Source organism: Palaemon carinicauda, unplaced genomic scaffold (genome assembly GCF_036898095.1).
Source record: "Palaemon carinicauda isolate YSFRI2023 unplaced genomic scaffold, ASM3689809v2 scaffold545, whole genome shotgun sequence".
In the NCBI taxonomy this organism is placed as follows: Eukaryota; Metazoa; Arthropoda; class Malacostraca; order Decapoda; family Palaemonidae; genus Palaemon; species Palaemon carinicauda.
The window spans coordinates 55001-80259 of NW_027171811.1; the positions used below are offsets into that span (position 1 = coordinate 55001).

Here is a 25259-nt window from a genome sequence, read left to right on the forward strand (position 1 = left end):
GAAATTGAATCCCAGTTTCCCCATTCTGAAATTGAATCCCAGTGTCCCCATTCTGAAATTGAATCCCAGTGTCCCCATTCTGAAATTGAATCCCAGTTTCCCCCATTCTGAAATTGAATCCCAGTTTCCCCATTCTGAAATTGAATCCCAGTTTCCCCATTCTGAAATTGAATCCCAGTTTCCCCCATTCTGAAATTGAATCCCAGTTTCCCCCATTCTGAAATTGAATCCCAGTTTCCCCCATTCTGAAATTGAATCCCAGTTTCCCCCATTCTGAAATTGAATCCCAGTTTCCCCCATTCTGAAATTGAATCCCAGTTTCCCCCATTCTGAAATTGAATCCCAGTTTCCCCCATTCTGAAATTGAATCCCAGTTTCCCCCATTCTGAAATTGAATCCCAGTTTCCCCATTCTGAAATTGAATCCCAGTTTCCCCATTCTGAAATTGAATCCCAGTTTCCCCCATTCTGAAATTGAATCCCAGTTTCCCCCATTCTGAAATTGAATCCCAGTTTCCCCCATTCTGAAATTGAATCCCAGTTTCCCCCATTCTGAAATTGAATCCCAGTTTCCCCCATTCTGAAATTGAATCCCAGTTTCCCCCATTCTGAAATTGAATCCCAGTTTCCCCCATTCTGAAATTGAATCCCAGTTTCCCCCATTCTGAAATTGAATCCAAGTTTCCCCCATTCTGAAATTGAATCCCAGTTTCCCCCATTCTGAAATTGAATCCCAGTTTCCCCCATTCTGAAATTGAATCCCAGTTTCCCCCATTCTGAAATTGAATCCCAATTTCCCCATTCTGAAATTGAATCCCAATTTCCCCATTCTGAAAGTGAATCCCAGTTTCCCCATTCTGAAATTGAATCCCAGTTTCCCCATTCTGAAAGTGAATCCCAGTTTCCCCATTCTGAAAGTGAATCCCAGTTTCCCCATTCTGAAATTGAATCCCAGTTTCCCCATTCTGAAATTGAATCCCAGTTTCCCCATTCTGAAATTGAATCCCAGTTTCCCCATTCTGAAATTGAATCCCAGTTTCCCCATTCTGAAATTGAATCCCAGTTTCCCCATTCTGAAAGTGAATCCCAATTTCCCCATTCTGAAAGTGAATCCCAATTTCCCCATTCTGAAATTGAATCCCAATTTCCCCATTCTGAAATTGAATCCCAGTTTCCCCATTCTGAAATTGAATCCCAGTTTCCCCATTCTGAAATTGAATCCCAGTTTCCCCATTCTGAAAGTGAATCCCAGTTTCCCCATTCTGAAATTGAATCCCAGTTTCCCCATTCTGAAATTGAATCCCAGTTTCCCCATTCTGAAATTGAATCCCAGTTTCCCCATTCTGAAATTGAATCCCAGTTTCCCCATTCTGAAAGTGAATCCCAATTTCCCCATTCTGAAAGTGAATCCCAATTTCCCCATTCTGAAATTGAATCCCAATTTCCCCATTCTGAAATTGAATCCCAGTTTCCCCCATTCTGAAATTGAATCCCAGTTTCTCCCATTCTGAAATTGAATCCCAGTTTCTCCCATTCTGAAATTGAATCCCAGTTTCTCCCATTCTGAAATTGAATCCCAGTTTCCCCCATTCTGAAATTGAATCCCAGTTTCCCCCATTCTGAAATTGAATCCCAGTTTCCCCCATTCTGAAATTGAATCCCAGTTTCCCCCATTCTGAAATTGAATCCCAGTTTCCCCCATTCTGAAATTGAATCCCAGTTTCCCCCATTCTGAAATTGAATCCCAGTTTCCCCCATTCTGAAATTGAATCCCAGTTTCCCCCATTCTGAAATTGAATCCCAGTTTCCCCCATTCTGAAATTGAATCCCAGTTTCCCCCATTCTGAAATTGAATCCCAGTTCCCCCATTCTGAAATTGAATCCCAGTTTCCCCCATTCTGAAATTGAATCCCAGTTTCTCCCATTCTGAAATTGAATCCCAGTTTCCCCCATTCTGAAATTGAATCCCAGTTTCTCCCATTCTGAAATTGAATCCCAGTTTCCCCCATTCTGAAATTGAATCCCAGTTTCTCCCATTCTGAAATTGAATCCCAGTTTCTCCCATTCTGAAATTGAATCCCAGTTTCTCCCATTCTGAAATTGAATCCCAGTTTCCCCCATTCTGAAATTGAATCCCAGTTTCTCCCATTCTGAAATTGAATCCCAGTTTCTCCCATTCTGAAATTGAATCCCAGTTTCCCCCATTCTGAAATTGAATCCCAGTTTCCCCCATTCTGAAATTGAATCCCAGTTTCCCCCATTCTGAAATTGAATCCCAGTTTCCCCCATTCTGAAATTGAATCCCAGTTCCCCCATTCTGAAATTGAATCCCAGTTTCCCCCATTCTGAAATTGAATCCCAGTTTCTCCCATTCTGAAATTGAATCCCAGTTTCCCCCATTCTGAAATTGAATCCCAGTTTCCCCCATTCTGAAATTGAATCCCAGTTTCCCCCATTCTGAAATTGAATCCCAGTTTCTCCCATTCTGAAATTGAATCCCAGTTTCCCCCATTCTGAAATTGAATCCCAGTTTCTCCCATTCTGAAATTGAATCCCAGTTTCCCCCATTCTGAAATTGAATCCCAGTTTCTCCCATTCTGAAATTGAATCCCAGTTTCCCCCATTCTGAAATTGAATCCCAGTTTCTCCCATTCTGAAATTGAATCCCAGTTTCTCCCATTCTGAAATTGAATCCCAGTTTCCCCCATTCTGAAATTGAATCCCAGTTTCTCCCATTCTGAAATTGAATCCCAGTTTCTCCCATTCTGAAATGGAATCCCAGTTTCTCCCATTCTGAAATTGAATCCCAGTTTCCCCCATTCTGAAATGGAATCCCAGTTTCCCTCATTCTGAAATTGAATCCCAGTTTCCCCCATTCTGAAATTGAATCCCAGTTTCCCCCATTCTGAAATTGAATCCCAGTTTCCCCCATTCTGAAATTGAATCCCAGTTTCTCCCATTCTGAAATTGAATCCCAGTTTCCCCCATTCTGAAATGGAATCCCAGTTTCCCCCATTCTGAAATTGAATCCCAGTTTCCCCCATTCTGAAATTGAATCCCAGTTTCCCCCATTCTGAAATTGAATCCCAGTTTCCCCCATTCTGAAATTGAATCCCAGTTTCCCCCATTCTGAAATTGAATCCCAGTTTCCCCCATTCTGAAATTGAATCCCAGTTTCCCCCATTCTGAAATTGAATCCCAGTTTCCCCCATTCTGAAATTGAATCCCAGTTTCCCCCATTCTGAAATTGAATCCCAGTTTCTCCCATTCTGAAATTGAATCCCAGTTTCCCCCATTCTGAAATTGAATCCCAGTTCCCCCATTCTGAAATTGAATCCCAGTTTCCCCCATTCTGAAATTGAATCCCAGTTTCTCCCATTCTGAAATTGAATCCCAGTTTCTCCCATTCTGAAATGGAATCCCAGTTTCCCCCATTCTGAAATTGAATCCCAGTTTCCCCCATTCTGAGATTGAATCCCAGTTTCTCCATTCTGAAATTGAATCCCAGTTTCCCCCATTCTGAAATTGAATCCCTGTTTCCCCCATTCTGAAATTGAATCCCAGTTTCTCCCATTCTGAAATTGAATCCCAGTTTCCCCCATTCTGAAATTGAATCCCAGTTTCCCCCATTCTGAAATTGAATCCCAGTTTCTCCCATTCTGAAATGGAATCCCAGTTTCCCCCATTCTGAAATTGAATCCCAGTTTCTCCCATTCTGAAATTGAATCCCAGTTTCCCCCATTCTGAAATTGAATCCCAGTTTCTCCCATTCTGAAATGGAATCCCAGTTTCTCCCATTCTGAAATTGAATCCCAGTTTCCCCCATTCTGAAATTGAATCCCAGTTTCTCCCATTCTGAAATTGAATCCCAGTTTCTCCCATTCTGAAATTGAATCCCAGTTTCTCCCATTCTGAAATTGAATCCCAGTTTCCCCCATTCTGAAATTGAATCCCAGTTTCTCCCATTCTGAAATTGAATCCCAGTTTCCCCCATTCTGAAATTGAATCCCAGTTTCTCCCATTCTGAAATTGAATCCCAGTTTCTCCCATTCTGAAATTGAATCCCAGTTTCCCCCATTCTGAAATTGAATCCCAGTTTCTCCCATTCTGAAATTGAATCCCAGTTTCCCCCATTCTGAAATTGAATCCCAGTTTCTCCCATTCTGAAATTGAATCCCAGTTTCCCCCATTCTGAAATTGAATCCCAGTTTCCCCCATTCTGAAATTGAATCCCAGTTTCCCCCATTCTGAGATTGAATCCCAGTTTCTCCATTCTGAAATTGAATCCCAGTTTCCCCCATTCTGAAATTGAATCCCTGTTTCCCCCATTCTGAAATTGAATCCCAGTTTCCCCCATTCTGAAATTGAATCCCAGTTTCTCCCATTCTGAAATTGAATCCCAGTTTCCCCATTCTGAAATTGAATCCCAGTTTCCCCATTCTGAAATTGAATCCCAGTTTCCCCCATTCTGAAATTGAATCCCAGTTTCCCCCATTTTGAAATTGAATCCCAGTTTCCCCATTCTGAAATTGAATCCCAGTTTCCCCCATTCTGAAATTGAATCCCAGTTTCCCCCATTCTGAAATTGAATCCCAGTTTCCCCCATTCTGAAATTGAATCCCAGTTTTCCCCATTCTGAAATTGAATCCCAGTTTCCCCCATTCTGAAATTGAATCCCAGTTTCCCCCATTTTGAAATTGAATCCCAGTTTCCCCATTCTGAAATTGAATCCCAGTTTCCCCATTCTGAAATTGAATCCCAGTTTCCCCATTCTGAAATTGAATCCCAGTTTCCCCCATTCTGAAATTGAATCCCAGTTTCCCCCATTTTGAAATTGAATCCCAGTTTCCCCATTCTGAAATTGAATCCCAGTTTCCCCCATTCTGAAATTGAATCCCAGTTTCCTCCATTCTGAAATTGAATCCCAGTGTCCCCATTCTGAAATTGAATCCCAGTGTCCCCATTCTGAAATTGAATCCCAGTGTCCCCATTCTGAAATTGAATCCCAGTTTCCCCCATTCTGAAATTGAATCCCAGTTTCCCCCATTCTGAAATTGAATCCCAGTTTCCCCCATTCTGAAATTGAATCCCAGTTTCCCCCATTCTGAAATTGAATCCCAGTTTCCCCCATTCTGAAATTGAATCCCAGTTTTCCCCATTCTGAAATTGAATCCCAGTTTCCTCCATTCTGAAATTGAATCCCAGTTTCCCCCATTCTGAAATTGAATCCCAGTTTCCCCCATTCTGAAATTGAATCCCAGTTTCCCCCATTCTGAAATTGAATCCCAGTTTCCCCCATTCTGAAATTGAATCCCAGTTTCCCCCATTCTGAAATGGAATCCCAGTTTCCTCCATTCTGAAATTGAATCCCAGTGTCCCCATTCTGAAATTGAATCCCAGTGTCCCCATTCTGAAATTGAATCCCAGTGTCCCCATTCTGAAATTGAATCCCAGTTTCCCCCATTCTGAAATTGAATCCCAGTTTCCCCCATTCTGAAATTGAATCCCAGTTCTGAAATTGAATCCCAGTGTCCCCATTCTGAAATTGAATCCCAGTGTCCCCATTCTGAAATTGAATCCCAGTGTCCCCATTCTGAAATTGAATCCCAGTTTCCCCCATTCTGAAATTGAATCCCAGTTTCCCCCATTCTGAAATTGAATCCCAGTTTCCCCCATTCTGAAATTGAATCCCAGTTTCCCCCATTCTGAAATGGAATCCCAGTTTCCCCCATTCTGAAATTGAATCCCAGTTGCCTATCATAAATTTTGACTTTAACTCTTGTCTTGGTGGCTTGGCTTTCCATGTTAGACCTCCTCGCTCGAGGCGCCATCTAGCAAAAACTGGAACTAGCTGACTGTCCTTGCTTGAGATATAGCACCCGGAATAATGGAAGGTCTATTTTTTTGGTAGTTGAATAATTCCCTCTCTTAAGTGACTCATCCCTTTCTTGAGTATTTTAAGTAAGCTGGTCATAATAAGGGTACCCTTATGAATATTCTAGATCTTTATTAGTGCCTCTGAAATATCTTTTATAATTTTTTTTTGTAGTTGAATAATTCCCTCTTCTAAGTGACCCATCCCTTTCTTGAGTATTTTAAGTAAGCTGGTCATAATTGTAAGGAAACCCTTATGAATATTGTAGATATTTTTAATACCTCTGAAATATCTTTCATAATAATTTTTGGTGATTTTAAGAAATAGCAGATTTGAGACAACTCTAATATTTCATTGGATGTAAACCAACTCTTAACTGAATAGCAAAGTATAAGTCACTTGACACCTACGAAGATAATGCATTCAATATCGAAGCTTTTAAAGCACAGAATTATGTTCCCTTACATTACCTGTCCCTTCCAACCCCTTTGGGCAAGGTAATCTGCTTCCCTGCATCCTATCATACCGTGAAGCTCTATTGCCTCGTGGGCCCCATATGAAGTAAGGTCAAGGGACCTCGACTGGCAGGGAAAGACAAAGAAATTTATTTCTAAGCTTTAGAGATAGAAGCTATGGTTCCTCTACCCTTAAGCTGAATTGTTTTGATCTTGACTTTACTTTTACATTTACTTTTACTTTTACGGTACTTTACTTTACTTTACTTTCATTGTCTTATCACTTAGCTTAGGGGAACCCTACTCTCTACAGTACCTACAAGATCAATTTATCTTATACATTCATAGGTATTATGTATGTCACATTACATAACGGGCGTTTAGCGTCAAATCTTGCCTTTATTATTATTATTATTATTATTATTATTATTATTATTATTATTATTATTATTTAGTATTGATATTGTTATTATTATTATTATTATTATTATTATTATTATTATTATTATTATTTAGTATTGATATTGTTATTATTATTATTATTATTATTATTATTATTATTATTATTTAGTATTGATATTGTTATTATTATTATTATTATTATTATTATTATTATTATTATTTAGTATTGATATTGTTATTATTATTATTATTATTATTATTATTATTTAGTATTGATATTGTTATTATTATTATTATTATTATTGTTATTATTTAGTATTGATATTGTTATTATTATTATTATTATTATTATTATTATTGTTGTTGTTGTTGTTGTTGTTGTTATTTGCTAAGCTACAACCCTAGTTGGAAACGCAGGATGCTATAAGCCCAATGGCTCAATCAGGGAAAATAGCCCAGTGAGGAAAGGGAAAAAGGAAAAACTAGAAGTTTAAGAACAAAGAAACTGTGCCAGTTATATAGTTATATAGTTTATAAGAAACTTGCACAATGTTGCACGCCAAACAAGCATGATAGTTGGTTTGAAAAGAAACATTGCAATCAACAAACCTTGCTGGTTGAGAAAGGGGGCAGGAAATTGTTTACATTCTACGAGCAACGATAGGTAAATCCACTCATTTCATCTTGCCTACCATCATAACTAACTGCTGAGTTTTATGGAGTTAAATATTAATACTGAACAATCTTTCTCAGTCCTTAAATCATTCAACCAGTCAGTGTTATTATTATTATTATTATTATTATTATTATTATTACTTGCTAGGCTACAACCCTAGTTGAAAAAGCAGAATGCTATAAGCCCAGGGGCCCCAACAGGAAAAATAGCCCAGTGAGGAAAGGAAACAAGGAAACAATGGAAAATAAACTATTTTAAGAAGTGTAACAACATTAAAAAAAATATTTCCTATATAAACTATAAAAACTTTAACAAAACAAGGGGAAGAGAAATCAGGAACTAACTCATATTGTGTTATCATTCGATATTCGAACAAGGATCATTTTGATAGCAAGTTTGAGTTTACCATCGGTCTTAGATGAGAAATGTTGGAGGGAAATCTTGCGTTTAATTAACACTATGAAAATGGAATAAATTTAGGCCAATAAGTAAGTTTTATAACTGGCTTTAGAATTTATGTAAATCTAAGTCACATATATAATCTTGTTAAAGTTAAATGTATGGGAAAGTAATTGGTCAATTAGTTTTAAAGTCTTAAAATACCAGATATTATCAATCATTTCCTTTAGCATTGGTGCATGGTCTAAGTTTAATAACTCTATCAAGAAGTTAAGGCTTTCAAATAAAGAGTGGTTATTAGTATTATAATGTTTGATTCCTCTTTGACAAAGATAAAGGAAGTTTAATAACACAGGCAACGTAATTGCTGCAAGACAATGTAAAATTTGTCTTGAACAATGTTTTATGGGCAGCTTAGTTATAAGTAAACCTTGTAAGTTAATTTATTTGTTATATGAAAAAATAACTATTAAAACTATTAGTATGTTCACATCTTTAAATTAGCCGCTATATAACTTTTATTAATAAAATCTCTTAACATTTTTCTTGTTTAAATATTCTAGTTAGCCATAAAACTCGTTTTCTTTAAAATGAAATTTACCCATTTTCTTTTCAGCCGTCGCAAAAGGGGCAACTACGCCATTTCTTTGAGAAACCAAACTAATATCTGGTTCCATCTGTTCACTTTATCTTTGTCGTCTTAATTCGCAGTTTATCACATTGAAGGAAGAGGTACTTCTATCACATGCAAGATTTGGTAGGTAAGTAAGTCTGTTCGTTAACAGACAAGGTATTTATGTAAATATATAACCAATATCCATGATTTAATAGGGTGATTTGCTCCGTAAGTAAAATTTTCGTGAGCTTTCCAATTATCACGTTACTTTCAACTATGACACCCTGTCCCCAATTCAAAGGTCTTATTGTGACTCATTAACGTTCATACCAATCTCCTTTTTTATGGAAGTCTGTTCTTTTACTACTATAATTAGGGAACATTGGTTGGGATTTTTGGAATTATTGAGACTCATTGAAGCTTACAACAGACTTAAAGGACTCCCGAAGCCACGCATTTAAAATTCTCCAACAAAACTACATAATATATATATGAGGTAGAATTTTTTTTCTGTGTCTAGAAAGTTGTTTCATTGAAGAGTAACATTACTAGTTTATGGTATTGGATTAATTTGGATAGAAATATTTTTAAAAACCTAGTTTTAATTGCCGAATTGTCTAGTATATATATTTTATATAGAAATGAAACATTTTAAAGATATATCTACCTGAATTTTTGTGTGAAAAAAAGTATCTAGAGCATTTTTTTTTAGATTCTTACAATCAAAAGAAATGCCATAGACTAAAACGGGAATCCATTAGTTATAAGATAAATTCTTTAGCATAAACAGTCAATCAATTTCCAATTTTGACCTAATTTACATATACTCGATCATTCAGTCCTCACAGACAGATAGATACTATCGAATACTATTCTACCCCCATAAGACAAATTTGCATTAACCTTTTTGAGCTCCCACACAGCAGGAAATACCAAAACAACCGGAAAATCAAGGGACCTTATTGAGCTAGTTCATAATCAGAGCTATAATCGAGCCGTTAAAAAACTCGACCGGAAAATATGTAAAAAACAAATGTTGTGAAACTCGTTCTTAAAGAGTTTTGAATATGTCACGATAACGAGTTTTTATTTATTTATTTTTTTTTAATTGGTTTAATTTTATGGGTTGATTGTTGAGTCATGGTATCTTTTATTAGTAATTAGCATACTTATTAGTGTACAGTGTACTGTATATATATATATATATATATATATATATATATATATATATATATATATATATATATGTATATGTATATATGTTATATATATATATATATATATATATATATGTGTGTGTGTGTATATGTATATATGTTATATATATATATATATATATATATATATATATATATATATATATATATATATATGTGTGTGTGTGTGTATATGTATATATGTTATATATATATATATATATATATATATATATATATATATATATATATATATATATATGTGTGTGTGTGTATATATGTATATATATGTGTATATATGTATATATATATGCATATATGTATATATATATATATATATATATATATATATATATATATATATGTGTGTGTATATATATATGTATATATGTATATATATATGCATATATGTTATATATGTATATATATATGCATATATGTTATATATATATATATATATATATATATATATATATATATATATATATATATATATATAAACACATTAAAATACGTATGTATTTATAAACTACACATAAAGTGTATAAAGCTGTTCTATATTATAAAGGGTGACCACAAAAAAAAAAAAAAACATTTTTAGCATGGTCAACCTTTTGCACTCTCATCACTACAGATCTTCCCACTACCTTAAGAACACTATGAAACGCATACCATCTACCTGATCAAGGTTAACAGTATCCAATTAGTTAATGGCGTCACGCTCTTGTCATTTAATCATGTCGTTATGCTATGCAGACAAAGAGCGTGAGGAACCAGTCTTATGACAAGCGCAGCTAATAGGAATTATTTCTTGCAAGAAGAAAAAAAATGCTCTTTGTTTCATATGTATACAATTGAACGAACTTAGCAACTGAAGGTCTGTGAGTTGCATTGTTTACTTTCATTAAGTTTTTATTTGCAATTAAAATAAGTGTCTTTTTTTAGGGAAATAACCTTTTTTCTATAGTAAAAAGTTGTTTTTTTGGGCTCAGGCCATGTCGTCGTGATGGAAGTTCCTTCATAGGTATTTTCCTAGGTATATTTGACTACAGTGATATATCCCAGAGAATTTACCAAAGGTATCCAGAATTCTAACTCCTGGAGCAAATATCCCGTAAAATTTTAAAAGGGATATCGCGTAATATCAGAGGACGTATTCTTGACACGTCTCATGGCTATCTACACCCCCAATAGAGCTTTCACTTCGAGGGGAAAGAGAGGCAAGAATAAGGAGAGTCGTTCCAGAGACATCGCTCTCGACGAGTCACTACTGCTCTGCAAATAGTGCGCCTATCCACCACCGCGAGGCGCCACTGTCATGCCGTTTCACACATGACTTTTCACTAAACTCTTACCTTCGTCAATTGTCCTTACCTAAGTTCGGAGGCACCATTCAATTTAGGACAATCGACTTACTCCTGGCTAGCCTATCTATAACAACCAAGCCTTGACATAGGCTAATGCCGTGTGCATCAGAGGTATAGGCTAATAATCTGAGCTTTTGCTTAAGGTAACTTGACTCTTGCTGTGGAGAAGGACGGGCCTTCATTTGCAGTGGAGGTTGAGGGAAAGGCTGTTTCCCGGGGGTCTTTTTATTCTTACAAAAAGCTTAGTACATGCTCGGTACTCCAAACTGGTACCCTGTAATACAAAGTCTTCGTTTAGGACAGCGATCCTATGTCAAACAGCAGACAATTCGTAGCCTAGGCTACACTGTACTCATACCTAAACTACTGGTTACACTGCACAGTTGGAGTGGCAACTCAAAGACTAACTTGATAAATCTGAGAATAATATTACAAATCTTAACTTACGGTTGGTGGCACAGTTCCAACCACATGCAAGCACAGCATAAAGCAGTTTCAATACTGGCAAAGTTATTGTACTTTATTTGATACATTTGAAGAAAAAGATAACCACAACAGACAATGTCAAGTGTTATTACAACACATACATGATAACAAGAACAAGTGCATACCTTTTACAAGGGAGAAGGTAAGAATTTCACATAATAATAAGGGGGGAGCAACACCGTTTCCCCTCTACACTGGTTGCTGTCGGCTCGAAGAGTGCGCTCTGAGCTTACCTAGCGCAGCTACGCTCGAGGCTCACACAACTACGCCTCTGTTTACCTTGACACTCAATCACAAACTCTCGACCATAGACACAACTACTCCTTTGTTACGCCTCTCTACCTCGGCGTATGCACACTCGATCCTACACCATCTCAACTACGTGTGGCTAACATAACATTTTGATGAGATAAAAACCAATTCGTTTATTAAGTCTAAAAATCGTAAATGGAATTACCATTCAGTTAAATGAAGCATTTCTGTCATTACACTTAATTATCAAACGACCCTGTTGCTTTTCCTGAGAAGCAATGGTGACTTCGTCCAGTGAGAGGTCCTTAATTAATAAAAGACCCTGTTGCTTTTCCTGAGAAGCAATGGTGACTTTGTCCTGTGAGAGGTCCTTAATTGATAAAAGACCCTGTTGCTTTTCCTGAGAAGCAATGGTGACTTCGTCCAGTGAGAGGTCCTTAATTAATAAAAGACCCTGTTGCTTTTCCTGAGAAGCAATGGTGACTTCGTCCTATGAAAGGTCCTTGATTGATAAAAGACCCTGTTGCTTTTCCTGAAAAGCAATGGTGACTTCGTCCTATGAAAGGTCCTTGATTGATAAAAGACTATGTTGCTTTTCCTGAGAAGCAATGGTGACTTCGTCCAGTGAGAGGTCCTTAATTGATAAAAGACCCTGTTGCTTTTCCTGAAAAGCAATGGTGAATTCGTCCTGTGAGAGGTCCTTAATTGATAAAAGACCCTGTTGCTTTTCCTGAAAAGCAATGGTGAATTCGTCCTGTGAGAGGTCCTTAATTAATAAAAGACCCTGTTTGTTTTCCTGAAAGGCAATGGTGACTTCATCCAGTGAGAGGTCCTTAATTAATAGAAGACCCTGTTGCAATTCTTTTGGGTGGTATTTGTCGATGAAGTCGACCACGTCTTGATATTTTCCTAACACTTTTATTTGCGCGGAACCTAACACATGTTCTACCTCCTCGATCCCTTCCTCGTCATCACTCATGTGCTCAGACGTAGCATGGAGTTCCTTGAGCCGCTCTGTGGTAAGTTCGTCGTGATGTTCGACGACGAGTTCCGTGATGTCATCTGCGTCGACCTCCAGACCCATGGACTTGCCAAGGGAGACGATTTCCTCTCTGCACCCACCACGGGATCAGGTTCGGGGTCAAAACCTTCGAAATCTCGGGAAGAAACTGCATCAGGCCACAGCTTCTTCCAGGCAGAATTGAGGGTTCGTCGAGTTAATCTCACCCAAGCCTGATCTATGATCTTCAAGCAGTGCACAATGTAGTGGCTTTTCCAAAATTCACGCAAAGTTAAGTTTGTGCTTTGCGTGACATTAAAGCACTGCTTGAATAAGTGCTTGGTGTACAGCTTCTTAAAATTAGAGATGACTTGCTGGTCCATGGGTTGGAGGATAGAGGTGGTATTCGGTGGAAGATTCAGCACCTTTATGAACTTGAATTCATCGAAGATATCATCTTCAAGTCCGGGGGGGGGGGGGTGAGCGGGTGCATTGTCAAGGCATAGCAGGCACTTTAAAGGCAATTTCTGCTCATGAAGATACTTCTTCACAGAAGGACCGAAAACTTGGTTAACCCATTGGACAAAGAACTGCCTAGTGACCCAGGCCTTCGAGTTGGATCGCCAGAAAACATGAAGCTGGTTCTTATCCACATTGTGTGTCTTAAAGGCCCTAGGGTTCTCGGAATGGTAAACCAGTAAGGGCTTGACTTTAAAGTCCCCGCTAGCGTTGGCACATAGGGCAAGAGTCAATCGATCCTTCATTGGCTTATGCCTAGGCAATTTCTTCTCTTCGGCGGTGATGTAAGTTCGACTGGGCATCTTCTTCCAAAACAGCCCGGTTTCATCACAATTAAACACTTGCTGCTCTGTGTAGCCTTCTTCCTGCACGATCCTTTCGAAGTTCTTGACAAAGTCAGCTGCAGCCTTTGTGTCCGCACTAGCAGCCTCTCCATGGCGAACAACTGAATGAATCCCGGACCGTTTCTTAAATTTCTCGAACCAGCCACAAGATGCCTTGAAATCATCTGAGGAAGGCTCGGTTGAACTCTCCCCAGCATCACCCCCAGAGCTCTCCTCCTTCAAGTCCGTAAAGATGGCGTGCGCCTTCTCGCAGATGACGGTCTCGGTGATGGTGTTGCCAACGATCTCTCTGTCCTTGATCCACTAGCAGAAGTCGTTCCATCTCTTCTATGATAGGGCTACGGCGTTTTGAAATTATGGTGATCCCCTTTGAAGGTTTCACTGCTTTAATGGCTTCTTTCTGTTTCAAGATTGTCGAGATCGTCGACATATTACGGCCATGTTCTTTTGCAAGTTCACTCACGCGGACGCCACGCTCATGTTTTTCAATAATTTCTTGCTTTACGTCTAAAGAAAGTATTTCCTTCTTCCTTTTCTCACCACTACCACTACCACTTGCAAAACTAAGCCTTTTAGGACCCATGCTTTACGTAAATTACCGTAAAAGGATGCACGTAAAAAATCACGATTAAAACAGTAATAGCAGAGCGCACAACCACACGAAGCCGACGAGAAAAGAGGAATGACTCAAGCCACGCTAATTGAGGGTCCCTCCAAAGTCGAAGTGCTGCCTTCTATCGGCGGAAATAAAAAATACATCCGGCGCTATGAGTACCACCTACGCGTACGGGTATTGTTTACTTCGGGTGTCGAAAAAAAATTCGGGTGTAGAGTAGGAACGTGTTCGAATTGTACTTCGCGTGTCGAAAAATTCGGATACAACCGGTACGACGAAAATTGCTTACTTCGTGTGTCGAAATAAAATTCGGGTGTAGAGTCAAAAAATTGCTCGAATTTTACTTCGGATGTTGGAAAATTCGGATGTAGATACGTTCGTATGCAGAGGTTCCACTGTAGTGGAGTGTTTGTGTTTGTGCTGGAACAAATGACAAATTTGTAATAATTTGTATTTTTCTTAGCACACAAACACAACACTATTCATACACAGTAGCCTGCCACCCTGTCCCCCAGAAGTCCTGCCAATAAGCAAAGTGGTTACTCAACCTACATGTGTGAGTGAGGTGAGGTAGCCTGGCTACCCCACCCGCTAACTAGCGGGTGCGGTAGTTATCCCTCACTCAAAAATAATCATGGCTAGTTCAGCTTTGCCAAAAACAATGTACCCAATTGTTCCGTAACTGAAATACAAATCACGCTATTTAATATGGGTAATTACTTTCGGTGTAGCTGAAATGGCGAGCCACTAGAATTTTAACGAGGGTTTACTACCCCACCGCTAGTTAGCAGGGGGTAGGGAGGGGTAGCTTGCTACCCCCCCTCACACACACCTGTGCTGAGTTCACTTTGCTCACGGCTCGGGTGCTAGACGGACGTGTCCGCTGTTACCCTCGCCTACACTGACAGCCATTAATCTTTGTTTGCTTTTTCGTTTTGACAGAGTGTTTGGAAGTTGGCCTCTGCGATGCGAAAGTGTCCCGGTTTACCTGACCGCCCTTGTGGAACTTATATGTCGGCGGTCGACACGGGCCCACACCTTGTGTCCTTACTGTAGGGGCCAACGGTGTGATGGAGATAACGTATGTGGTGAGTACAGGGAGTGGTCTACCTCCCAGTGGGAGAGGTTTTCCCGGCGCCAGAAGAAGAAGTCCAGGCGGGATATTTCTCCTTCAAGGGCTTCCTTGAAGAGAGAAAATCCCAAGGACACTTCCTCCATAGCCCAAACCTCCTCCGAAGCTCCCACTCGATCGGTCTCTTCCGAGAGGCCGTCGAGTGGTAGCGTAGGCTGCATTTCTGTTGACCGATCTCGGGGTTTGGGAGAAGGAGTTGCCTCCCATAGCGAGGCAGCTCCTCCTCCTCCCATGGGGGAGGATTTAAATATTTCATCAAATGTAAATGTTTCTAATAATGATCTGTTACAGCTTTGGGCTTCCTTGGGGCTTCAGGGCTCGCCCTCCAAGGAAGCCCTGTTTGACATAATCAGGTTAGGAGCAGCTGTCAAACAGTCGCTGACTTTAGCAGAGGTTGATCCTCTTGTCTACCGTCGACGTTGTTGTGGCAGAGGCTTCTGATGAGTTGTTTCAAACCTCTGCTCCTGAAGTTGCTGATGTAGCGGAAGGCTTGGTTCCCCCCTCCGAACATCCTTCGAGGGAGGAACTAAGTCCAACGGTCTCTCCTGCAGTTGATTCTCCCCCTCGGGGGAGTTCACTGACAGAGACTCCTCTTCGGAGGACTGCTGACCCCACGGCCCCCAGAGGGCGTATAAGGCGGAAAGCTCGCCTTCCCCTTCGCCGTAGAGGCCTTCCTTCACCTCACAAGGGTGTTAGGAGGCGCCTCTTCGGTTTGTCATCTTCTCAGTCCGCCGCAGAGGAACCGCGCCGTCGTTCACTGACCGTTCCAGCTGCATCCCTGGACCTCTCCGCAGATCGTTCGCGATCTCCTTCACCTGCCAGACCTGCTGACCTGCCGTCGCCGTTCCTGGCCGCTGATGCGCTGTGGGCGCCCACGCATCCCGTTATCAAACGGGCAATGGTCCCTTCGAGGCAAAAGGGACTTTCTCACATTGTGTCAAAGTCCCTTAAGCGCCAGGTATCCCCTGCGCGCCAATGTTCTCCTGCACGCAATTGCTCTCCAGCTGCTGTTCGGGAGACAACTCACCAGCGATCACCAGTTCCAGAGACAACATGCCAGCGCTCGCCTGCGCGCCAACGATCTCCTGTGTGCCAGCGCTCACCTGCTCGCCAGCGCGCCACTGCGCGCCCTCATCCTGATGCGCGCCATGTGCGCCCACGATCACCTGCGCGCCCACGATCTCCTGCGCGGCAGTGCTCGCCTGCGTGCCAATGATCTCCTGCGCGCCCACGATCTTCAGATCTGGGCGTAGGAGGGAAGATGCCTTCTTCCCCTGCTCGCCAGCGCTCTCCAACGCGCCATCATACGCCGACGCGCCATCGGACCCCGCCTGCTCGCCATCCTTTACCTACGCGCCTTAGGGCGCAGTCACCAACGCGCGCCCTGCGCGTTCTCCAGTTGCAGATGTGCGCCCTCCTGCGCGCCCGCGCGCAAGGGATATATCCCCTGCGCGCGTGCCCAACGTTATCGCCCTCACGGGCTCATCGGGATCCTGCGCGTCCACGCTCGTGTGAGCAATCGCCTCCGCGCGCACGAACGCTTATCCAGCCTGCTGCGCGCCGTCTGCTTTCTCTAGAACGCGCCCCTGCGTGCCATCGATCGCCTGCGCGCCCGCTCGCTCCTCCTGCGCGCCAACGCGCACCCTCGACTGCGCGCCATCGCTCACCCGCACGCGATCCATGCAAAATCCCATCGCGCGATTCCCAGCGCGATCCCACACGCGAGGCCACAGGACAACGAGTGACTAGGTCATCGTCATCGCCCCCCCCCCCCCAAGGGCAGATCAGCGCACTCGCTGGAGGGAGGGAGAATTTCGGATAGGTCCAGGAACTTTCCTTCTACTTCTTCCTTTCAGGCAGACCCTGTTTTGGTTTCTACTCCTTGGGATCGAACGATCCCCTTCCCTCGAGAGGGAGTCTCTGGTAAGCAGCCTGGTTTGGGTCTCTTGTCAGAGCTGTCATGCAGGCCTTTAAGCCTGCTTTCTCTGAGCTGGGCCTCAAACCAGCGGCAGTTTCGACCTTCCTGAAGAGGAAGAGAGGAGTAGATGACGTGGTGACTTCTCCAAGGGCTAATAATAATAATAATAATAGTAATTTTAATTATAATTTTAATGATAATAATAATAATAATAATAATAATAATAATAATAATGATGATGATAATAGTAATAATAATAATAATAATAATAGTAATAGTAATAATAATAGTAATAATAATAATAACAATTTTAAAATTATTAATAATAATAATGATAATAATAATTATAAGAAGAAGAAGAAGAAGAAGAAGAAGAAGGAGAGGAATCTTAGCCCGGGACCCACCTGCCTCACCTACCTCCCTACCTAGCTCCGGCCTCAGTGATCTTCGTAATGATGGGGTCCGCTACATCCTTGGGGACCGCAGCCGAGTTCTTAGCGTTAGGGTATATCAGGGCACACATTTCCTCAGACAAGACGTAGGGTTTCTTCGCCTTGACGTTGCGGGCGAACCCGCACCTTAAGGGTCGCCAAGGCAGAAGTCTTAGAAGGCTGAGAGCTCTGAAAGAGAATAAGTCGTTACTAACAATAAAGTAACTTCGCCGAAGGAAGTGTAAAAACATGTAGACCGAGATTAAATGTTTTAATTCGATCAGAGATTACAATGGAAATAACAAGGAAAATCCAGAGATTAAATCCGAAGTAAATCTAGATAGTAACGACAGGGACACTAACCAAATCCGAGGTAAACGTGGAGACAAGCCCGTAGCAGACCACGCAGTTCGTCTGGATGCCAGACGATCAGATCATCCAATTGGACAGCGCAGTGGGCATGCGATCATCGTGGCCGCATGCTTGTTGGAAGCACGGCCGCACAGGCTGTCATCTGACAGCGGACCACCTGTAATAATAAAGATACGTAAGTATCCCATAGTAGGTTAGAATCCCAAGGGGAACCCAGGTGCTCCGGGTACTAAAATTAAACCGGGATAAATACTAAGAATAACAATCCGAACGGGTATAGTCATCGGGGTGGAAAAAAACTTAGCATAGGTAGTAATTAATAACAGAGTTGAAACAAATCCGTAATTCGCATGATCATTCAATAAGAGTATTGTCACAAAGGGGAGATATACTATCCTGTCGGTACTGGGGAAGTATAGAATAAAATTAAAATAGTAGTGACATGCTTATTCCGTTGGCTCCGGGGAGACAACTGAGGTGGACCCGGGGGTCACAACCAGCCTACCGGGGTAGGGAGTCGAAAAGGGAGGGAGGGAGGAGCCAATGGCTCCCCGCCAGCCACAAGGACCTCAACGAACTGAGACAATAAATATAAGAAAAAAATCAATAAATAAAAGCTCTAACGCGATTTCCCCACTAACAAAAAAGGGGTACATAATAGTTGGGATACGGTACGTAATGAGGGGGATCACGTAAAGAAAACCCAAAACGCAACCGAAATCCCCCCAGCTGACCGATGGCCAATCAGAGTGGCGGGGGAAAAAGGGCCACGACAAGGCATGTAAGTGAGCGTACTGGACTATAACCTCGACAGCTGTTCTCCGTTCAGACGGAGGGAAGGAGTTAGTAGGTATCCCGGGGGAGGGATGAGTAGGGGAGGGGGTGGGGCTGGGGAATGAGAGGACTCGACCCGTAAGGCAAAACAACTGACTCCAACGTCTCTGCGAGACGTGAGGTATCCCTGGAGGGGGATAAGGGTATGGGGGGCCATACACCAATAGAGGGAGGGTTTAAACACGACCCGTAAGACAAAACTGCCGACTCCGAAGTCTCTGCGAGACGTGAGGTATCCCTGGAGGGGGATAAGGGTATGGGGTGCCATACACTAAAAGGGGGAGGGGAGGAGTCAGAGAGAACTAGCCAATGGTGGCTCGAGGCGAACGCGTGGCCGGAGGAAGGACAGGAGTACCAACCTGTCCTAACAGAACCACGAGATAACAAAACGGAATGATCATATACGGATAAAAAAATAATTAAAATAATGTAACATGACGAACTAGGTATAAGGCATGCACAAGCTAAATATATAGTAAGAGAGGGACGCAGGGGAAATGGCAGGGAAAGAATGAATAACAAAGCCGAGCCCTCCAGCGCGGGTAGGTACCGAGCTGGACAGGGGGGTCAACACAACTTCTAGATCAGGTAGATGCTGATCGGTAGGAAAACAAAACTAGAATAAAAACTGCCAAGCGAGTCTTCAAATTCCCCGAGTCCCACTCGAACTAAGGCGTTAATCTTAACTAGGTGGTAATATGAAATAAAACTTAAATAAAAAACACCATAACGCGGTAATAAAACCTTCAAGATACGCGCCTCGAAGGGTAGCAAGCAAGCCAAACCTGAGTTCAAAGGCTATGATACGTAACATAATATCAGAATAGCAAAGTGTTAATCGGTAATAAGCTCCAGCAACAGGTTCAAAACGAAAAACAATTAGTATAGAAGACTAATCGCAAGGCCTTAAGAACGAGCGAAGTAGGTAGCAAGCCAACATGGCCACCGCGGAGCGGGGCCATCGGAACTGAGAAAAACGAAAACTCTAATAAAAGTAAAAATAAGGGCAATGCTACCTCCAAAAGCTCAAAACTCATAGATCTAGTACTTAACTTGGATGAGGAAGCTTGGGAATCCGACATCTCGCACTAGAGCAGGAGAAAAAACCGAAAAACACAGCCGAAAAATCACAACAAACAGACGCGGTGATGCTATGATAAAGGAGTGACGCAGTTAGCGTGGGTTGTGATGGTGGTAGTAGCATTCAGTGGTGGGTGTTGAACGGCACCTCGCTGTAACAGGAATATTGAAGAGGAGATATCTAAATGGTGCGAGACCTCTGGTTGTGATATATCACGCCCCAGTATTATACCGACACCTTATATAGGTGAGCGAGCTGGGTTCAACCCTGGCATTCCTATGCAACTTTTTTCTCTGGTAATTCATAGCAGTTATATACCTTAGAAATGATGCAAAAGGAGCATTTCACGGAGCGGCACAGGTGGAGCCCAGAAAAGTGTGTTATTTCATCTGTATGTAATTGCAAGAATTTAACTACTGAATTTCTGCGAGTTTTATTGTTCACATTGGATACTAATGGCGATATCTGCAGATTGGTAAGGAATAAATTCTATTTTAATGCGTTTTACGCTGAATCGAAGGTCCGCTATAATGATTACAGAAGAAATGAAAGTTTTCAATTTTGTCTATTCTATTTTCAACACATTGAGAATTTTTTTTCATAGGCTCTACAATATATGATTTGTATAATCATTAATTTTAAATTCACTATACAGTATCAATTTGATATACTAACATAACCCACATTAATGTTTGACCATTATTATATCTAACTTGTTTTGAGATACAGTACTGTAATTTGTCTTTAAAGGGAAACTGGTAATTTGTTATACAGTATGTAATTAATTGTAATTTTAAATTAACTGCTCTACAGCGGTATGCAACTCCATTAAATGTAGGTTTTACAATTCACATTTCAGGGATTTATAAATCAATTTGGTTCTTATATTGTTGCTGGTACAGCTACAGTAATATTAATTTTATTTTCAGATTAGTGTTTTGACATGCATACACATACCACGTACCATGCAGGAAGATATTTTCAAAGAAGGATTGTTGGCCGATGTCCCGAGAGGCATTTATAACTATATCTTGAACAAGAGCCATTCTTGGCAACTGTCTTAGAGCTATCAACAAGGTGAGTGAAAATATATTTCTTAATAATTTAACATTAGTTTTCTTTGCTAATTGGCCATTTCATGACACGGGTTGGTCTGGGCATAGGGTTGTACCAACCGTGTGTCACACAATTGTACATAATTCCTTTTGCATATATTATGCTTGTATCTTCGCTCTTCCCTCGCACTAAACGAACATGAAAATTCATGTCTGCTGTTTCCTCTGTAACATTGTCTGTCTTGTTAACTTGTTATGTCCTGTTGCCTTGAGGTTTTGTATATAAAGGAGTGTGTTCTATAACAATACAACTCAGTTGATTGCATCCTGCCTTTGAGTTCACAACCCCTCACTCGGCACCGTCACAGGGTGTTTATTTAACATCACTGGAAACAGATCCAAACGGTAAAACTTGCATGCAGAATACATGCTGCATTCAGGACCCCTGGAGGGGTAGTCCGGAAGAGATGCCCAGATCACCAGCTCTTTTAGGTTGGCAGTATTCTTCAGTCACCCTTGTGAGGTAAGAGTCAGACTTACTAGGTTTTCTTCTTACTCTTGGGAACATGTGCATGAGTTGTAGGTTGAGCTTGGTGGCAGACTGTTGTCCTGGAATGGACAAGAGTGTACTAATGCTATGGTACAGTACTAAGTCCTTGTAGACCATGCTGTACTTTAACCCCCAAAAAAGGGATTTTGACTTAGGAAAAAACTATTTCTGGGGAGAGACCTGTGGCGCCTGGTGAAAAAAAGAGTCCTTCTTATATATCTTTTCTGATAAAACCTTCCAATTATACCAGAGAAAGATAAAAGCATGGAATGCTGAGGTTACAACCCTCGCGCGAGCACCTTTTGGGTGTCTTGTATAAAGCAAAGGCGCGTGAAATCCACTATTCACAGGTTGTCTTCCATTTAGTTAATTACTTCGTCAAAGGGATGGGCCGATACAAAGGCCCTAGCCAACCACCAGCGCCACACCACCCACGCCACGACGCGAGCGCCATCTGAACAACATCCTTCTTTTGGACTTTGTAGTGTCGAATGTTTTTGTGGTGCTCTCGACCTTTTTTATCAATCGTGGAAAAAAGGTGCTGCTGTGTAGTCTCCAAAACCATCCCTCCTTCCAAGCCTTCACCAGGAATTTTGTGTTATGTATCTTAGACCTTAAACAGTTGTGATGTAGGCATGCTGGCGAGGACCAGAGTGATGGTTCTATTCGGGGACGCCGTGCATGACGTCTCACATAGCACACAACTTTTGGCTACTGTGGTGCTACGGCAAGTTCAAGTGAGCCTGAATTTGCAAAGTCTCCCCTATACACAGTGAGTCTGTGCCTTGCACGTTGATACAATGGCCCAGAGTATGGGAGACTATGTTTCTATGGTATATGTCGTATTGGATTCCCCGTTTAAGCCTTTTACACCGAAGGCCTCCCCAAAAATAAGATTTTCCTTCGTCAAAACGCCTTTTATTAATTTATTGAACATCTGTTACATTAAAGCTTGAACTGTTATGATAATACAGTTTGTGTTGTTGTTCTATGTCTTCTTGTGATGTCTTCATTGACACTTTAGTTCTGAACTGACTATTTATCAGAGACATCTGTGGCTGTGCTTCAGTGCAAAATCCCAAGTATTGGAATAATTAGATTTCCAAGAAACTGGCCTTCTAAATAAAGTAAAAAACCTGAAAAGGACCCTAACCTCTTTTAACCTAGTGTACCTGGCAAAGTTCATTTGGATAATATTCAAAGAGAAGGTTAATTCCTTAGATTCCTAGACTGGGTTAAGTCTGTTTGGGGTGCAGATATCTGTGGTTATCTACGGATACTTCCCTGATTATACACGATATTTAAGGATAGTCGTTCCGGGGGTTAGAACCCTATAATACTCGGCGGTAATTCTCTTGTAATATCACTCACAGAGATATACAGTAGGAAGCTACCGGAAGGAACTTCCATCAGGACGACGTGGCTATCTCACCCCAAAATAGATTTTTCCCACGTCAAAATCTGTTCATGGGGCAGAAATATTAAAGACTGTGCCCTTCTTTAGAGGGTGTTTGGATCAAATACTATTTCTACAGCAATAAATCACTGCTGACCCACATGTTTAATCTATTGAGCTTAACAATCTTCAGACTATAAAGTAAAAGGGAAATGTGCATAACAGCCTCACAACAACTCTTTTGACAAATACATTAAGAAGTCCTTTGACAAATACATTAAGAAGTCCTTTGACAAATACATTAAGAAGTCCTTTGACAAATACATTAAGAAGTCCTTTGACAAATACATTAAGAAGTCCTCAAATAGATGTACAGGAGCTACCTGGTATCGCCCTCTCCTTTCTGTTGAAGTTTTCCAAGATGGCATGGAGTGTCATACATCCTTAACTCCAAATTGTTAGTATTACTGAACCTGGACACATAGCGTTGAACAAGCCAAAGAGCTTTAACTTTCTAAGGTGTGAAAGAATGAGTAAAGAAAACCTGTTGCCATTAACTATCCTTATCGAAAACTATACCTTATCCTGTTCTTGACTCGAACATATTTCTTATCTTTGGACTGATTGCTATTTTTGTGTAAAGCTAGTAAGGTGTAACCAAATATCTATTGCCAGGAAGATATTTGAAGTAGGTATCAGCTTTGCAGTGTGGATGCTTGCATCCTGTTTGTAGATAATATCCCTAAATGTAAGTACATACATACATATACCAAAGGCACTTCCCCCAATTTTTGGGGGGTAGCCGACAACAACAAGAAACATAAAACAATTAGAATAGCGCCAACGTTATCCCTGCGTGTCGTAAGAGGCGACTAAAAGGGACGGGACGAGGGGGCTGGGAACCCCCTCTCCTGTATAAAAAAAATCCTGTGAGACAGCAACTAAATGTAAGTAAAGCTTACAAACTATCTGCGGATATACGGTTACCCAGAGCTGGTGTCAAGTTCTCATACATTATTAGGCTGCATCTAAGGTACTAATTCGTAGGCATGGTGGATAACTTTCTGCAAAGGATGACTATGCATACTTAGTGTTTGGTGTCAGGAACTAGAGAGTGGGTCTCTTGCATGACCTCTTGACCTAGGTTTCTGTGCACTCCAATAGGGCTAGACAAAACTTGGTGTTTGTCACAGAATTTTTTTTTTTTAGCATTGCCATCTTTGTTACGATGCAATGACTACGGAGCTCCCCTCCCCTTGTCAATACAATGAAAATTATATTAATTTCCTGGCCAAGGTTAACAGTATCACTCTATTGTCGATATGCTTTTTAGACAAAGAGCGTGAGGAACAGTTCTTGTGACTAGTAGTTTATTGGATCGTGAATTATTCCCCTTCTAAAAAGGTGTGCTATTTCATCTATATGTAATTGCAAGAATTTATTTACTGAATTTCTGTGAGGTTTATTGTTCACATGTGCTACTAATGGCGATATCTGAAGGTTGGTAAGGAATAAATTCTATTTTAATGTATTTTATGCTGCATTGAAGGTCAGTCATAATGAATACAGAAGAAAAGAAAGTTCTCAATTTTGTCTATTCTATTTTCAGCAAATCAAGGATTTTTTTTGTAGGCTCTACAATATATAATTGTTATGATAGTTCATTTTAAATTTACTATACAGTATCAATTTGGTATACTAACATAACCCACATTGTTTGACCATTATTACGTCAAACTTTTCAAATAATTTGTTTTTAATGGCAAACTGTTTATTTGATATACAGTATGTACGTAATTTTAATTTAAAATTAGCTGCTCTACAGAGGTATGCAACTTCATTAAATGTAGGTTTTACAATTCACATTTCAGTGATTTATAAACTAATTTGTTTTGTATATTGTTGCTGATACGGCTAATATTAATTTTATTTTCAGATTAGTGTTTTGACATATATACACATGCCGCGTACCATGCAGCAAAATATTTTTAAAGAATGATTGTTGGCCTGTGTTCCAAGATGCCTTTTTCACTGTAACTCTATCTTGAACAAGAGCAATTCTCAGCCACTTTTTGGAGCTATCGTCAAGGTGAGTTAATATATATTTTTTAACCCTTTTACCCCCAAAAGACGTACTGGTACGTTTCACAAAAGCCATCCCTTCACCCCCATGGATGTACCGGTACGTCCTTGCAAAAAAAATGCTATAAAAATTATTTTTTTTCATATTTTTGATATTTTTTTTGAGAAAATTCAGACATTTTCCAAGAGAATGAGACCAACCTGAC

At 40.7% G+C, this 25259-nt stretch overlaps 1 long non-coding RNA gene across 3 annotated transcripts in view; it reads left to right on the forward strand.

Moving 5' to 3' along the window:
* Window positions 1–25259, forward strand: part of LOC137637134 (uncharacterized) — a 100637-nt gene that overhangs the window by 51610 nt on the left and 23768 nt on the right. For 2 of the 3 annotated variants that reach the window (XR_011043411.1, XR_011043410.1), the window contains exons 2-4: window positions 8423–8567; window positions 20900–21047; window positions 24908–25060. This is a non-coding gene — a long non-coding RNA (uncharacterized lncRNA). The remainder of the gene's footprint in view (window positions 1–8422; window positions 8568–20899; window positions 21048–24907; window positions 25061–25259) is intronic. The other variant, XR_011043412.1, reaches the window with a different exon arrangement.